We start from the raw sequence: 16,898 nt of genomic DNA on the forward strand, positions 1-16,898 counted from the left end.
TTTTTTTTTTTTTTTAAAGATTTTATTTATTTGACAGAAATAGAGACAGCCAGCGAGAGAGGGAACACAGTCAGGGGGAGTGGGAGAGGAAGAAGCAGGCTCCCAGTAGAGGGCGTGATATGGGGCTCGATTCCAGAACGCCGGGGTCACGCCCTGAGCTGAAGGCAGACGCTTAACGACTGAGCCACCCAGGCGCCCCCAAAATCCTTCATTTGGTACCTGTTGTTACAGGATAAAATCCAGACTCCTGAGCATGGTGTCCCAGCCTCCTCTCCCTCCATTGTCTCTGAAGGACACTGCCTCTGACTCCCCCAGCCCTCACTGTCTAGACAAGCACAGCTTTCTCTGCTGGGAATGACCTTCCTCCTTCTGTCTTCAGACTAATTTATCTCTCCTAGGAAGCCCCCTCTGTTTGGTTTGGCAGAGAATGGCTTAGGAGTCAGGGGTTGATATGTAAACTAGTCTGCCACGTGCAAACTGTATAACTTCGGGTAGGTTCTTAAAGATCCATGTTTGGCTTATAGGGCTGTTGTGATGTTTCAATGAAATAACACAAAGTACCACACACGACAAATACACACTCAGTAAATATTAACGTCTTTGCCTGACCACCCACCATTCTCTCATCTATAGTTTTGCGTTTTGTATATAATACCATTTATCACATTGTCCTGAATAGTTTATGGGTGTGTTCCCTTACCCCCTGTTAGATTGTAAGCCTTTTGAAGGCCGGGAGCGATACATTTTTGTATACCTAGTGATTAATATGATGCTTGATTTAGTGTTAATATTTCATAAACATCTCTGAATTGCTACAGGACCGTAGAGGAAGGTAGTTTCATCCTGCCTGCGGTGCTGAGTAAGCCTCCTCTTGAGCTGTAATTCGTCTGAGCAGGTCCAGGTTAGATGGGGGCAGGTAATTCCAGGTAGAAGGAAAAGCGAGTACAAAGCCATGCAACTTGAAAAGTTACATACGAATTAGTTACTGAACACAATTTCTCGGTTTGTAAAAATATATATTGACTACCTACCATGTTCCTATCTGAAACCACACAATCCCAGCTGCCTGCTTGCTTCAGTCGTGTTTCCCAACTCAGGAAACGGCTCAGCTCTGCAGCAGGTGCTCCAACAAAAAGATTCGGAGGCTTCCATGATTCTGCTCCTTCTCTGATGCCTCCGCATCTAATGCGTTAGTAGGCCCTGTTGGCTCCACTGTTAAAGTATCTTCAAAACCAAATCACTTCTCACTACTTCCAAATCTCTCCCCGAGGGAAAGCCTTCCTGAGCAGGCACCTGGACTGCAAACCCCTCCAGATTAGAGCTGTTGAAAGCTTCAGTAAGTCCATGGCAAAATAACAGATAAGAAACTGGAGTTTATATTTTTGAATGTATTAACAGCAACAACTTGCTAATTAATCAAAAATGTTTAAGAGAGATGAAGGTGTTTAATGGTACGCCATACTTAACGGGTGGGGGCAGGAGCGTCAGATTTCTAGTTTCTGGCTTGGGTAAACTGGGCGGGTAATGAGACTATTATTTGTGATGAGAATGCCTTACATAGTAAAAGTTACTGTTTTGTAATATTGGGGTCACTTGTAGTTATGAGAGCTTACTTGCAAATATCTGTTGCTGTTAACAAGAGACATATCTGTCTTTTTTCCTTAATATTCTAAAATCATACGTAAATTATTAAAAATAGAATAGACTGCACATTACTAAGACCTATGAGAAAATAGGTTCAGCCTGGGTGGTGCAGTCGTTAAGCGTCTGCGTTCAGCTCAGGGCGTGATCCCAGCGTTCTCAGATCGAGCCCCACTCCTCCGCTGGGAGCCTGCTTCTTCCTCTGCCACTCCCCCTGCTGTGTTCCCCCTCTCGCTGGCTGTCTCTCTCTGTCAAATAAATAAATAAAATCTTTAAAAAAAGAAAAGAAAAGAAAATATTACAATAACTACTGTAAATCACCCGACCCAAGGATTACTATATGCCAGATGCTCTGCTAGGCATCATTTTATTTAATCTCTGTAACAGTCTTATGAGGAAGATAATACCATTATCCCAATTTTATCAATAAGTAACCTGAGGCATGGATAACTTAAGGTCACAGAACAAGTAAATACAATTTATATCTAGCTTACCCTCTAACATAAAAGCCCTAGTACTTAGCTCAGAATGCTTTATTTACTGTGGCTCACCTCTGTGGTGGGGTTATGCTATTGAAATGTAGAAATATCAGTCTTTCCATATGCATCATACTGACTGATTTAATGTTATTTAAAAATAAAAGAAAAAATATCTGTTATTATTTTGGTGATGAGCCTGTTTGTAGGTGGCATAGTTTAACAGAGATTTGGAGCCAAAAAGCAGCCTTTCATCTTGGCTCTACCATTTGTTCATTCCCTCATTCATTCATTTGCCTAATATTTATGAGTACCCTTTATATGCTGGACACTGCTAGATGGTGGAAATACAAAGATTAAAAAACACAAACTTTAGTATACATTTACCCGGGCATGGGCTTGGTCAAATTAATGAACCTCTCTAAATCTGTTTCCTCACTTTTAAAGTAAAAAAAATTATAATAATAAAATTTAATTAGCAGTGCCATTATTATTACAGAGGCTTTATGCTACTAGGACGAATTATGTATTTGTGTAATGAAAATAATTCCTTTTAGATGTTTACACATAGATTTGGAGAAAACTTGGCCCATCACCTCTTAACAATTTGAGACATGAGGTACGGAAGGGATATTGGATAATGTTGTCCTTTGGGAACTTAGCATCTTATTGTCAAAAAAGTCATAAACAGGGGCACCTGGGCTGCTCAGTCATTAAGTGTCTGCCTTCAGCTCAGGTCATGATCCCGGGGTCCTGTGATGGAGCCCCCACATTGAGCTCCCTGCTCAGTGGAAAGCCTGCTTCTTCTCTCTCCTTCTGCCGCTCCCCTATTTGTGTTCTCTAGCGGGCTCTCTATCAAATAAATGAATATAATCTTAAAAAAAAGTAATAAAGAGAAAATTGAATAACAATGTCATCAACAATGCAAGAAGTATCACTAAGCCAAATGAATGCTAAATATACTTATGTGTGAGTTCAGAGAAAGGGTTCTTTGGGCTTGGGGTCACCTAGGTAAGCTTCTAGAATAATTGTCCTCAACTAAATCTCTAAAGACGAGTAAAAATTAAGACAGCTAGAAAAAAAGAAAGATGGTTCTCATCAGGACCAATTCAGTTCAAAATGCTCCAAACCCAATTCAGATTATAAAATAGGGAGTGTGTTGGCTCTTCTGAGATACCCAGGGGCTGGTATAGAGGCACAGTTGCATGTAGGTGTTCAGGGATCACTCTCTTTCCCTGTCTCCTTCTCTCTCTCTCCATCTCAATTTTGTTTTTGGTTGGTTTTACTTTCAGGTAGGCTTTCTTACCAGGAGAGACAAGACAGCTCCTGGAATGCTTTCTGCCAGTTCAGCAAATCAGAATAAAGAGAGAATACCTCTTTCAGAATAATTTCCGCAAAAATGTCAAGATTTTCTCTGAATAGTCAACTAGAGTCACATGCCCATTCTTGAAGCAAGAACTAAGAAGATGAGGGGTGCCTGGGTGGCACAGTGGTTAAGTGTCTGCCTTCAGCTCAGGGCGTGATCCTGGCCTTACGGGATCGAGCCCCACATCAGGCTCTTCCGCTATGAGCCTGCTTCTTCTTCTCCCACTCCCCCTGCTTTTGTTCCCTCTCTCGCTTGCTGTCTCTGTCTCTGTCGAATAAATAAATAAAATCTTAAAAAAAAAAAAAAGAACTAAGAGATGAAATGGACTGATTTTTCCAGGCTTGGATTCCATACAGACCCCCCAGAGTGCTGTGAGATTCATAAAGCTGCAACTAAATTAGAGGCGGGGGGGGGCAGATGATGTGCCAAGTGAAAATCAGTATTTTTAACCAAAATAAAGGAAAGCAGACATTGACCAGGCAAAAGTAACAGATATTCCTCTTTTGGAAGGTGAACTATCTGGAAAAGCAGTGATTATTCACTGGAAATGAAGGTGTAGAGGAGGGGGAAAGAAAGCAATTCAATTATGTGTGGCATTCCTTCTTCTATATCTAACACCTGTATTAAAACATTTAATTTTTCATTTTGTGGTAAAATTTGCCTACGAATGGGGTATTCCTTACGTTGCTAATTTTGAAAACACATTCTCTGTAAATGACTAAATGTTCCTCCAACAATGTTTCTTTCATCTGTCATTCTACAAAAGGCTGAACACATGGTGATGGGTGGGGGGGGGGGTTTGTTGCCTTTCTCCCAGTCTCACCTAAAATATTGTTAATTCTCTATGAAAATGACATTAAACAAATATCTTTTTAAAAATTTAATTTAATTTTATTTTAATTCGTTTAGTTAACATGTAGTGTATTATTAGTTTCAGAAGTAGAGCTCAATGATTCATCAGTTATGTAACACCCAGTGCTCATTACATCATGTGCCCTCCTTAATGCCTATCACCCAGTTAGGCCATCCCTCCACCTCCCTCCCCTCGAGCAACCCTCAGTTTGTTTCCTGTGGTTAAGGGTTTCTTAAGGTTTGTCTCTCCCTCTGGTTTTGTCTTGCTTTGTTTTTCTCTCCCTTCCTTTAGTTCCTCTGAAATCTCATGATAATTGTCTTTCTCTGATTGACTTATTTAACTTAGCATAATACCCTCTAGTTCCATCCACTTCGTTGCAGATGACAAGATTTCATTTTTTTTTTTGTGATGGCTCAGGAATCTTTCATTGTGTGTGTGCATATATATATATATACACACACACACACACACACATATGTATGCATATATATATACATATATGTATGTACATATATAATATATATACCACATCTTTATTCATTCTAAACATATCTTTCTTTTACTAAATTAAAAGCATATTCTTTCTAGCCATGAAAAATTAATATTATACTCCTTACTTCAAGATGAAGACAGTGTTTTCATATTCCTAATGCAATTCCAAGTGACAAAATTATTTTGATATAAGAAATAAGTTTTCCTAGTAAAGAATCCAAATATTTGGTACAAGTCAGTGAAGAACCAAAGATTTGACTGAATTATTCAGTTTTCTACCTGAGTTTTGGGCACTTTATTAATTTTAAGCTGATGGCAGTTTTAATGACCTGCTTCCAAAAATATGTCCCAGTAGATGTGCTTTCAGGTATCACATCGGAATTACTTAATCCTGCTGTATTTCAGTTTTTTTCTGCTCCTGGAAAGAAAAGTAAGAATATCTAACTACTTCATGAAATTACTGTGATGAATATAGTCAGTAAAATTCAGAGTAGAAATGATTAGAGAAATAACAGGTCAACATATTTTTATTTGGATGAGCACCAATATAGAAAACATTTCATTCTCTCAGAGAGTCTATAGACAACATGATTGACAGGGTACCTTGTCTGGGGTTAAGAAAATGAATTTTGAGTTGATTGTTGAGTTTAATATGTTAGATTTCAAGATCTAATATGAATAAACATAATTGACTTTACCATGTTGATAACATGGCAAATCAGTTTTTAATATATTAATTTCATATAATTTTCATATTCTAGTGTATACATTTTTAAATTTTTATTTTAGAATATTTTTATATTTATGGAAAAACTGTGAAGCTACTATAGAGAATACCCATGTACCTAACATCCAGTTTCCCTTATTAACATTTTACATTAGTGTAGTACTCAGGTTACAATTAATGAGCAAATATTGATACATTATTAACTGAAGTCCATACTTTATTAGATTTCTTTAGTTTTTTTTTTTTTTAAAGATTTTATTTATTTATTTGACAGAGAGAGAGGCAGCCAGCGAGAGAAGGAACACAAGCAGGGGGAGTGGGAGAGGAAGAAGCAGGCTCCCAGAGGAGGAGCCTGATGTGGGACTAGTTTCGAGGACTCTGGGATCACGCCCTGGGCCAAAGGCAGACACTCAACGATTAAGCCACCCAGGCGCCCCTAGATTTCTTTAGTTTTTACCAAATGTCCCTTTTCGGTTTCTGAATCCCAGCCAGGACAGCACATGACATTAAGTAATCCTATCTTCTTAGGCTCAGTTTCTCAGACTTTGTTTTTGATGATCTTGACAGTTGTAAAGAGTACTAGTCTGGTGTTTTATAGAATGTCTCTCACTGGGATTCGTTAATGTTTTTCTCATGATTAGGCTGGGGTTAATGTGCTTTGGGGGAGGAAGATCACAGAGGTAAAGTACCATCACATCATATCAAAGGTTTATATAGTCAACATGATTTATGACTATGGTGTTGGCCTCCATCTCCTGGTTCAGGTAGTGTTTGTCAGGTTTCTTCCCCCTTTCCATAACTGGACTGTTTGGAAGGAAGTTGCAATGGGCAGCCCACACCTAAGGAGTGGGGAGTTACGCTCCACGTGCTTGAGGACTGAGTATGTGTATGAATTACTTATAATTCTTCTGTATGGGAGATTTGTCTGTTTTCTCATTTATAGATGTATTTATTTATTCAGTATTTATTTATAACCCTAGGGACACATGAATATTTATTCTATGATTAATCCAGTACTACTCAACATATTTTATTGTTCAAATTGTCCCACTTTGACCATTGGGAGTTCTTTCAGTAGACTCCTGTGTGCCTTTGACTCTCATAATTGTGAGTTTTTTAGTAATTTCTTACTCTCTGGCCCTTCAGATACTTGAGGCTCATCTTTTATAATTCCTGTCCCAGTGTGAGAATCAGTCACTCCTCCAAGGAGAGTGTTGTTACTAGAGAATGATACTAGAAACAAAGATGTGGGTGGTGAATGTGCTCATTGTTACCGGTGTGTCATTTTTACTCCCAAGCTGTTCGGCTGATGGAGCAGGGAAATATATATGTGTATACTAACCCGAGTGAATGTGTATTTCTACAAATATTTCTGCATGTACTCATACATATCTGTATTAAGTTAAACATGAGGTCATAGTGTTATCTCAAACTTTAAACATTACCACGGGATTATTCTAGCCTCCTCCCTTTGCTTATCAGTAACCTATCACTCCAACAGTGAGCCACCTGCTCCCCCAGTCAGCTGTTGATTTACATAACTGTTCAATTCCAGTGCGCATGTGTAGTACTCGGGAGTTTTTACTTGTGCCCGCATGGAAAACAACTTTATCAACTCTATCAACTATAGTATAGTGCTTCTTACAGCTTACTTTGCCTTTATACAGACTCCATTCATTTCCAAAGTTACTTAGGTCAATGCTGTTTCTCCTCACTACCTTCAGTGAGGTTGTTTCATACATTTCTGATACATTTAAATTACTTTGTCACATTCTCTCCATTCCATCCTGGAATCCCCTAAACTCCTAAATGATTTTTTAAGAATTTGCACACATTCAAGTTTGTTCTTTGTGCTGTAAAGTTCTATGGGTTTCAACAAATGCATAATGCCTTATTATTGTTGTACCATGTCATGCAAAATAGTCACCCCACTCTAAAATATCCCCTGCCTTTGTCCTTTCAACTCTCATTGCCCTGAACTCCTGGCAACTAGTGATCTTGTTACTATCTTTATAAATTTGTCTTTTCCAGAATGTGATAAAATTGGAATCATATAGTATATATAGTCTTTTCAGACTGACAAGATTCATCCATGACTTTCTTTGGCTTGATAGCTCACTTTTTAAAAATCACTAAATAATATTCCATTCTATGTATGTACTAAAATTATTTTATCCTTGCACCTATTGAAAGACATTTAATTACTTCCAACTTTTAGTGATTATGAATAAAAATAAACATCCCCATGCAGTTTTTGTTTGGACATAAGTTTTTGAGCAGTTGGGTGGTCGCTACATAAGAAAATGCCAAAATATCTTCCAAAGTGGCTGCAACATTCTGCTATCCCGCTAAGAATGAACTAATACTCCTGCTGCCCCATATCTGAGCCAGGAATTGGTGTTGCTGGTTTTTGTGGGGTTTTTTGGAGGGAAGCCATTCTAATAGGTCATTACTATTTAAATTATTAATTCCTTGTGACTATCAGTACTAATTTGTCATGTGTATGTTTTCTTTGGTTTTCTGTCTGTTCAGATGTTTGCCCACTTTTTAATTGGCTTTTTGCCTTTTTATTGCTATTTTAAGAGTTCTTTGTATATTACAGATGGAAGTTCTTATTCAGATGTGTTTTGCAAATATTTCTCAGCCTGTGGCTTGTCTTTCATTCTCTTAAGAGTATTTTTTTCACACAGCAAAATTTTAAAATTCTAATAAAGTTCAATTTACCATTTTTTTCTTTCAGGATTGTATTTTTGGTGTTGTATCCAAAAACTCATCACCCAATCCAAGGTTTCTTTTATTTTGGATTTTACATTTAGGTCTGTGATCCATTTTGAGTTAATTTTTATTATCCCAAAAGGTGTAAAGTCTGTGTCTAGGTTCATTTTTTTTTCCAGATGGACATCCAGTTGTTTCTGCACCATTGTTTGAAAACACTATTCTTTCTCTAATTGCCTTTGCTCCTTTGTCAAAGATCAGTTGACTCTATTAGTGTGGTTATATTTCTGGTTTCTTGATTCTGTTCCATTGATTTATGCATCTGCTTTTTTGCCAGTACACCACTGGTGTGATGACTGTAGTTTATAGTAAGTCTTAAAATTGGGTACTATTAAGTCCTCTCTGTTTTTCCTCTTTAGTACTGTGTTTGTTATTCTAAGTCTTTGGTCTTTCCCTATGAACATTAGAATCAGTTTGTCAGTACTGTCCAATAGCTTGGTGGGATTTGATTTCAATATCAGTTGCATTGATCAAAAAACAAGGATGGGAAGAATTATCTTTTTTTTCAAAGATTTATTTATTTATTTATTTATTTATTTATTGAGAGAGAGAGTGAGAGAAAGAGTACGTGCCACCAGGGGCGGGGCAGAGGGAAAGAACCCTCAAACAGACTCCCTGCTCAGCATGGAGCCCACAGCCTCCATCCCAGGACCCTGAGATCATGACCTGAGCCAAAATCAAAAGAGTTGGATGCTAACCAACTGAGCCATCCAGGGGCCTGGGAAGAACTGATGTCTTTACAGTATTGAGTCTTCTAATCAACGAGCCTGGAATATCTATCTATCTATCTATCATCTATCTATCTATCTATCTATCTATCTATCTATTTAGATTTTACATAATTTCTTTCATCAGAGTTTTGTAGTTTTCTGCATTTAGATACTTTATATATTTTATTGGATTTATACTTAAGTATTTCATTTTGGGGGTACTTTTGTAAATGCTATTGTTTTGATTTTAAGTTCCAGTTGCTTGCTACTGATATATAGTAAAGCAATTAATTTTTGTATATTAACCTTGTACCCTGTGACTTTGCTATATTTCCTTTTTAGTTTCAGAGGTTTTGTCTTTGGTTGGGTTTTTTGTTTTGTTTTGTTTTGTATGTTGACTCTTCGGGATTTTCAACATAAATAATTTTGCCATCTGTGAAGAAATAACAGTTTTGTTTCTGCCTTCCCAATTTGTATACCTTTTATTCCTACTTCTTCTCATGTTGCAATAGCTAGGACTTCCAGAATATTGTTAAATAAGAGTGGTGAGAGAGACACCTTTTAAGATCAGTTTTTGATCTTAAGAGGAAAGCTGCTACTTCCGCACCGTTTAGTATGACTTCAGCTTTGGAATTTTTGTAGATGTTCTTTATCAGATTAAGGAAATTCCCTTCTGTTCCTAGTTTGCTGAATTCTTATTATTAATCAGTGTTCAATTTCATCAAATGCTTTTTCTTCATCAATTGATATGATCATAGATTGCTTCTTCTTTAGCCTGTTGATGTTGGGGGTTACACTGATTGACTTTTTAATATTGGTCCAGCCTGCATAACTAAACTAAATCCCCCTTGGTCTTCATATATATTCTTTTAAAACATTGTTGGATTCAGTTTGCTAATATTTGTTGAAGATTTTTGCATCTATATTCCTTATTGGTCTAGAGTTTTCCTTTTTTATAATGGTTTTATCTAAGTTTGGTGTTAGGATAATGCTGGATTCATAGAACCATAATTTCACTGCATATAAAATTCTAGATTATGGGTCTTTTCTTTCAACGCTTTAAATATTTCACCCCACACTCTTTTTTTTGCATGGTTTCTGATGAGAAGTCCACTGTAATTTTAATTTGTATTCTTAGTCCTATATAGACTATAGATTAATTTTTTTTTCCTACCTCTTTCTAAATTTTCTCTTTGTCTTTGGTATTCTGTAGTTTGAATATGATATGTGTAGGTATAGGGTTGCGTGGGTCAGGGTAGAGGGATATCAAGGCAGTAATTTATCCCATTTTGTGCTCTCTAAGCTTCCTGGATATGTGTTTTGGTTTCTGTAATTAACTTTGGAAAGTTCTTAGCCATTATTATTTCAGATATTTCTTCTGCTCTTATCTTTTCTTCTCTACCAATTGTGTTTATGTAAAACATTTTGAAATCTCTTCGAGTTCTTAGATGTTCTGTTTAGGTTTTGTTTTTTGTTTTTTTTTTTTGTCTTTTATAAGCTCACTGATTCTTTTCTCAGCTGTATTGAGTCCACTGATGAGCCCATCAAAGGCATTCTTTATTTCTGTGTTTTTGATTTTTAGCATTTTCTTTTGATATTTCTTCTTTAGTGTTCCCATCTCTCTGTTTACATCCCCCATCTCTTCTCTTTTTTTCCATTAGACCCCTTAACCTACTAATCATAGTTAGTTAGAATTTCTTGTTTGATAATTCCAGTATCTGTGTCAGACCTTAGTCTGGTTCTGATGCTTGCTTTGTTTCTTTAGACCATGCTTTTTCTTGCATTTTAGCATTACTTATATTTTTGTGAAATCTGATCATGATATATCATGTAATAGGAAATGAGATTCATAGGTTTCTAGCTTGAGAAATCATGTTAATCTGGTAGAGTTGGGCAGTGCTTAATATTTGCTCTAGCTGTAGGTGCTAAAGCCTTCAAATGCCTCTTGTCTTTTTGTCTCCATGTTGACCTGGGCTTCTCTGAGTACTCCTCTTCAGAGAGAATCAGAGTCTTACAGCTCTTTCAGCTGTAATCCACTGTGTTTAAATGGGAGCCCTGTTGGTGTGATGGTAAGAAATGGAGGAGCAGATATGTTCCATAATCTTCTGATTAAATCTCAGTCTTTCAGTGGGCCTGTATTTCTTGGCTCTGACCTTCATAAGTGTTTCGTAGCTTCCCTTCAACTTATTTGATATGAAGTCTAGAGGGGACTGCAGTGAGGGAAATGTCCTTCCCCCAAGTGGGATAGGGTTCTGATAAAATCTGTGCCCCTGAAGAATAGACTTTTGTCCTGAAGAGCACTCTGGGTATATTTCATGATTACTCTTGTTCTTCCTTGTGCCAGAGCTCTAAGGTGATCTTTTTTGTTTCCTCACTATGAGAACCTGATGGGGTTCCTGGAGGTAAAACCCATGAAAGTGTGGAAGCTCCCTAAAGACTGAAGCCTCTAGGAGTTTCTCCCTCTCATGTAGTCTGTACCCAGCCTCCAGCAATTCATCAAATTTACCATGTTCGTGTTTCTATCAGTTTATGGCTCCAGTAGCTTCTGCTTTGTGTAAGCAGATCTTGGCTATGATTCTCTGGTTTTCCCCGTTTCTCAGATTTTGGGTAGTGGTTGGCCTGCAACCTCAGTTCTCTGATGAGTCCAAGAAAAGTCACTGATTTTCAGTTTGTTCAGCTTTTTGCTATTCTAAGGACAGGAGTGATAATGTCTAAGGTCTTTACTAATTAGAGCTGAAATCAGAAGAGCTTGTATTTTATTTGCATTTATATATTGTTAGTAACTTGTTTTACACCCAGTATATAACATTAGACATTTGAGAGGTAGAGGCTGTGTAGAGATAAGGAAGTTAATGCACAATGATATTAAATGACTTGTACAAAGTGATATGTACATTTGATAGAAAGTATTTAATCTATTTACATTTAATTACATGTTAATATAGTAATTATTATTTTTCTTAATTTATAATTTAAGAGCTTCATTTTAGAAACAAGGTTGCTATTTTTTATTTCTGCCTCAAAATTTGCATATTATGCAAAGTATATGCTGTTCTTTGTGTGTTAAATTGAGTAATGCTTTCCAGGTGTTCATTTTGTACAAGGATGCTGTTGTTATTTTTGAAGATGATCATGTTTTGGTATTTTAATCTTAATAAAGCACAATATTTAAAGTGTTCAAAAATGTTAAAGAAATACATGAAGAAAAATCCAGTGTTTTGAAAGAATAATCTTTTTTTTTTTTTTAGATAGAGAGCATCAGTGAGGGGATGGGGGAGAGGAAGTGAGAGAATCTTAAGCAGGCTCCACACCCAGTGCGAAACCCAGTGTGGAACTCTATCTCGGGACCCTAAGATCACGACCTGAGCCCAAATCAAGAGTCAGATACTTAAGCAACTGAGCCACCCTAGCGCTCCTGAAGAATAATCATTTAAATGATCACAAAACTAGATTAAAATTATGATAGTAGGAAGGGAAATGCTGAGATCAGTGCTCTAGTTGTTGGCATATTTGTAAAAACAAAACTTGAAGGAAAAAAGAAATGAGTGTTTAAAGACTTTTTTCAAAGCAGTACCAGTTTTAGGATGTGTAAAACCTTATTACCTAAGAAAATAAAGTAAAATATCAATTTTTTAAAAAGATTTCATTTATTTATTTGAGAGAGAGAGAGTGCACACACAGGCAGGGGGAGTAGCAGAGGGAGAGAGAGAAGCAGTTTCTCCACTGAGCAGGGAGTCCATTGCGGGGCTCGATCCCAGGACCCTGGGATCATGACCTGAGCTGAAGGCAGACACTTAACTGACTGAGCCACCTAGGCCCCCCTTAAATTTCTGATTTTAAACAAACATATCAAATATCCATTATTCTGTGTGTACTCCATAAGTACTTTTCAAGAATAAGAACAAAATGGGAATTAATAATACATAACGGTCTTGACTTAGCAAGACTGAGCAAGTAAATCTACCCAAAAATCCTCCCTACCCTCATTGAACTCTTACTGTGTGCTAGGTACTATGCCACGCGTTTTCCATACAGCCTCTCAATCCTTGCAACAGCCAAGCATTTATAAAATCTGAAACTTAAAGAATTTAGTTGGCATTTCCAAAGTGTATTCTAGGCCCTTTTCTGTCTCACTGTAGGCATTCTCCTTGGGAGAATAAACTCATGTCTAGGACCTCAATTAGTATGTATTGTTAATTCCCAAGTACGTCTCCCTCTACCTCTTCCTTTCTCCCTCACACTCTCCTTCTCTCTCTCCTTTTCTATACCCCTGTGATGCTCCTGCTTGCTAGATGTGTTTACTTGTTCCATAGGTACATTGAATTTCAGTAGGTCCAAAGAGCACAGTACTCCAGCCCATACTTTTTGCCATGTGTTCTTTCTTGCAATGAATGGAGATATCATCCGTCTGATTACTCAATCTTGGGCAGATGCCATTTTTGACTTACTGTTTCCTCTCATCCATCACCTTTAACTGATCACCAGTTCCTATTGATTCTGTTTCCTAAACATGTTATAAATCTGGCCACTTATCTTGTGTTCTTACTGTCACCACCAAAGTTTAAGCCACCATTGATTCTTGCCCTGATTGCCGCAGCGACCTCTAATGTGTCTTCTCTTCTGGTGCCACACCTGTCCACTGCACTCTACTCACTGCAGCCACACTGAGTTTCCTAATAGGACAGTGGCTCCTCTTGGGGTAAATTCAGAAGTCTTTACCATGATTTGTATGGTTTTTCATGACATTGACTCCTGTATCTAACTCTCTGGCTTGTCCTTCTTCCCACCCAGCATGTAGCCTTTTCTCCCAGCTTTGTTGATGCATAGTTGACACTTTAAGATTGTATATATTGAAGGCGTACAATTTGATAATTTGATAGACATATGTATTGTGCAATATTCAGTACAATAAAGCTACTTAACATACTCATCACCTCACATAATTACTCTTTTTTAATGGTAAAAACACTTAATAGCTACCCTTTTAGGAAATTTCAGGTATACAATACAATATTGTTAACTGTAGTCACATTGTTATACATTAGATCTCCAGAACTTACTCATCTTGCATAACTAAAATTTTGTACCCCTTTACCAACATCTTCCAATTCCCCCTTCTCCCAGCCTCTGGTAACTATTATTCTACTCTAGTATGTATTCTTTGACCGAGTTTACTGATTTTTCTTTTCAATTCCCGAACTGTATTATTTTTGTCTCCCAGCTTTGTGGTTGGCATTTCCTCTACCTGGAATATTGTCCCCCTTTACAGATCTTTCCCATTAACCTCCATCTTTCACTGTATCTCAGCTGAAATGTCACTTATTCTGGGATGCCTTCCCTATATACTTAACATCTGGATTAGTTTCTTTTCTACATGGTCCCACATCATCCGGTGTGTCCTAGAAATGCCCTTATTATATGCTTTTTGGCTGTTCATTTGCTATATATTCCATCATAATTACAAAATTCTTAAGGGCTTGCCTATGTTCTTAGCACAAAACAGTGTTGGAACATAGTAGGATCTGAGTAAAAATTTGGTGAAAGAATGGATGAAAGTTCTATACTAATAAATGACAAATCCATGTTAAAACCTCAAGTTTTCTTTGTTCTGAGACTGCTCTAAGCAACTGCACTCTCCTACCTCCATCTCAAAAATTAATGGAATATAGAGCATAAGATCGGAATACTTTAAAAATAAAGCAGAGGAGAGGCCAGCTATGCTCAATACAAACTCAGGCAATGCATGCAATTCAGATAGAAAAATTGAAAAACCTCCATCCTTTGGTGGTAAAGGTTAAAATTTATTGTAGTAGGGGAGGTGGGTAGGGGGATGGGGTAAATGGGTGATGGACATTAAGGAGGGCACTTGTAATGAGCACCGAATGTTATATGCAAGTGATGAATCACTAAATTCTACCTCTGAAACTAATACTACACTATATGTTAATTGACTCAAATTTAAATCAAATTTTGAGAGAAAAAAAGAAAGTTTATTTCATAGTATATCAGATCTCACAAGATTTGGCTAATCGGTAGGCCAACCCAGTATAAATCAAGGTTTAATTATGTACCATTTCAAAAGAAAAGCAGGAAAATTGAAGATTGAAGTTGAAAAAAAATATTGTAATAAAAAATCAGATTGCTTTGTTAATGCAGAACCACACTAGAAACGAGTATTTTGTCTCCTTAAAATAAAAACAAAAAAACCTGTAATACTTTTGCTTAACATTAAGACATTAGTCTAGAAATATTCCAAACTAACTCTTTACAATTGCTTATTTAAAAGTATGGTAGCCTGAATTTAAGACTTCCACGAGTCTTGGATGTGGTAAAAACAGGCTTTCAAAATATAGTTTCCATCATTCAAGTAAGGACTATAATTGAATGGTTCAGCTTACCTGACAGCCATTAAATATTAATCAAAGGAAGCATATTCCACCATGACTATGTATGTATTACATCTGTTACAAATTTCCATAGTAGATTTGGAAATAGTGGATTGATTTCTATTGTCTTTTCTTCCTCCCTCCCTCTTCCTTTCTCCTTCTCCTTCCTTCCTCCCTTCCTGCCTCCCATCTTTTCCTTTTTTCCATTCCTTTTTCCTTTCCTTTCCTTTCCTTTCCTTTCCTTTCCTTTCCTTTCCTTTCCTTTCCTTTCCTTTCCTTTCTCCTTTCCTTTCCTTTCCTTTCCTTCCCCCTCCTCCCCCCAGCCACCTCCCATCTCCTCTCCTCCCCTCTCCTCTCCTCTCCTCTCCTCTCCTCTCCTCACCTCTCCCCTTCCTTCCTTCCTTCCTTCCTTCCTGTCTCTCTCCTATACCGAGACATGGTTTGTGTCCAATTCCCCAAACTGGTGATATATTTTTTGTCAAAGTAAGGAGATACACAGTAGAGGTAACTATACTACGTCCAGTCTGGAATATACATCAGGTTACATGGGGCCAAAGTTAAAAATAGTCATTTGAGACATGACACTAAACTAGCCCATCCAAAAGCAGAAATACAAAATTAGACAATTGATGAGCCTGGTGGATTCAACTTCATTTTGCAGCGGGTTGCTGTGGCCTTTGAATGGCTGAGCTACACTGAGGTAGGCCAGTCCAGGGGACCTCTGGGAGTGAGGATCTCATTCAGTGCATGATCCAGATTAGGTTTGTTGTGACCTCCAATGCTAAGTCTGCTCGGTGAGCTGTTGGCAAGAATTAACTGGAAGATTGCTTTAATACACCTATTAAGTTAAGAAGTATAATTATATGCAGTTTAAAAACTCTCAAGGGTCTTTATGTTTATATTTTGCAAATAAGGATTTTTGAAAATGTTACAGCCTTTAAATCCCTATCTGAAAAAGCAGGTCATTCAGTGATTAGGCCTATTGTGTCCTTTATGATTTTAGTATGTGGAGGAATCTTATAGGTCACTAAAAGTCCTGGTTTCTTGACTGCTCCACCCCTCCATGCCTTCTATGAGATTCAGATCCTCTGGTAGGGCTCAGAATTTGCATTTTTTTGGTAAGATTTTTTTTAATAATAATTTTTTATTATATTATGTTAGTCACCATACAGTACATCCCTAGTTTTTGATGTAAAAGTTCCACGATTCATTTTAACCGAACTTCACGTGGTCTGTGGGCCATCTTTGAGGGGGAAAAAAAAGCTCCAAATAGATCTTGAAGATCCAATCCTATTAAATCTTATCACCTTTTTCTCAAAGACAAGTTCTACTTTCTTCAGTATGGTGGTGTTGGTAGGACCACACAATAAGAGTTTTGTGATCCTCAGTTCCTTTCTCTTTAGTCCTCCAGCTGCCTCGTTGTTAATGGAGAGGAACATTCCACCACTTAAGTCATTTGGCAACTTCCCTGA

At 37.3% G+C, this 16,898-nt stretch overlaps 1 protein-coding gene across 1 annotated transcript in view; it reads left to right on the top strand.

The window, feature by feature from the left end:
* Positions 1-16,898, top strand: part of NECAB1 (N-terminal EF-hand calcium binding protein 1) — a 208,651-nt gene that overhangs the window by 23,818 nt on the left and 167,935 nt on the right. The gene's annotated exons all lie outside the window — the stretch shown is intronic.

This window comes from Ailuropoda melanoleuca, chromosome 9 (assembly GCF_002007445.2).
Source record: "Ailuropoda melanoleuca isolate Jingjing chromosome 9, ASM200744v2, whole genome shotgun sequence".
Classification (NCBI taxonomy): Eukaryota; Metazoa; Chordata; class Mammalia; order Carnivora; family Ursidae; genus Ailuropoda; species Ailuropoda melanoleuca.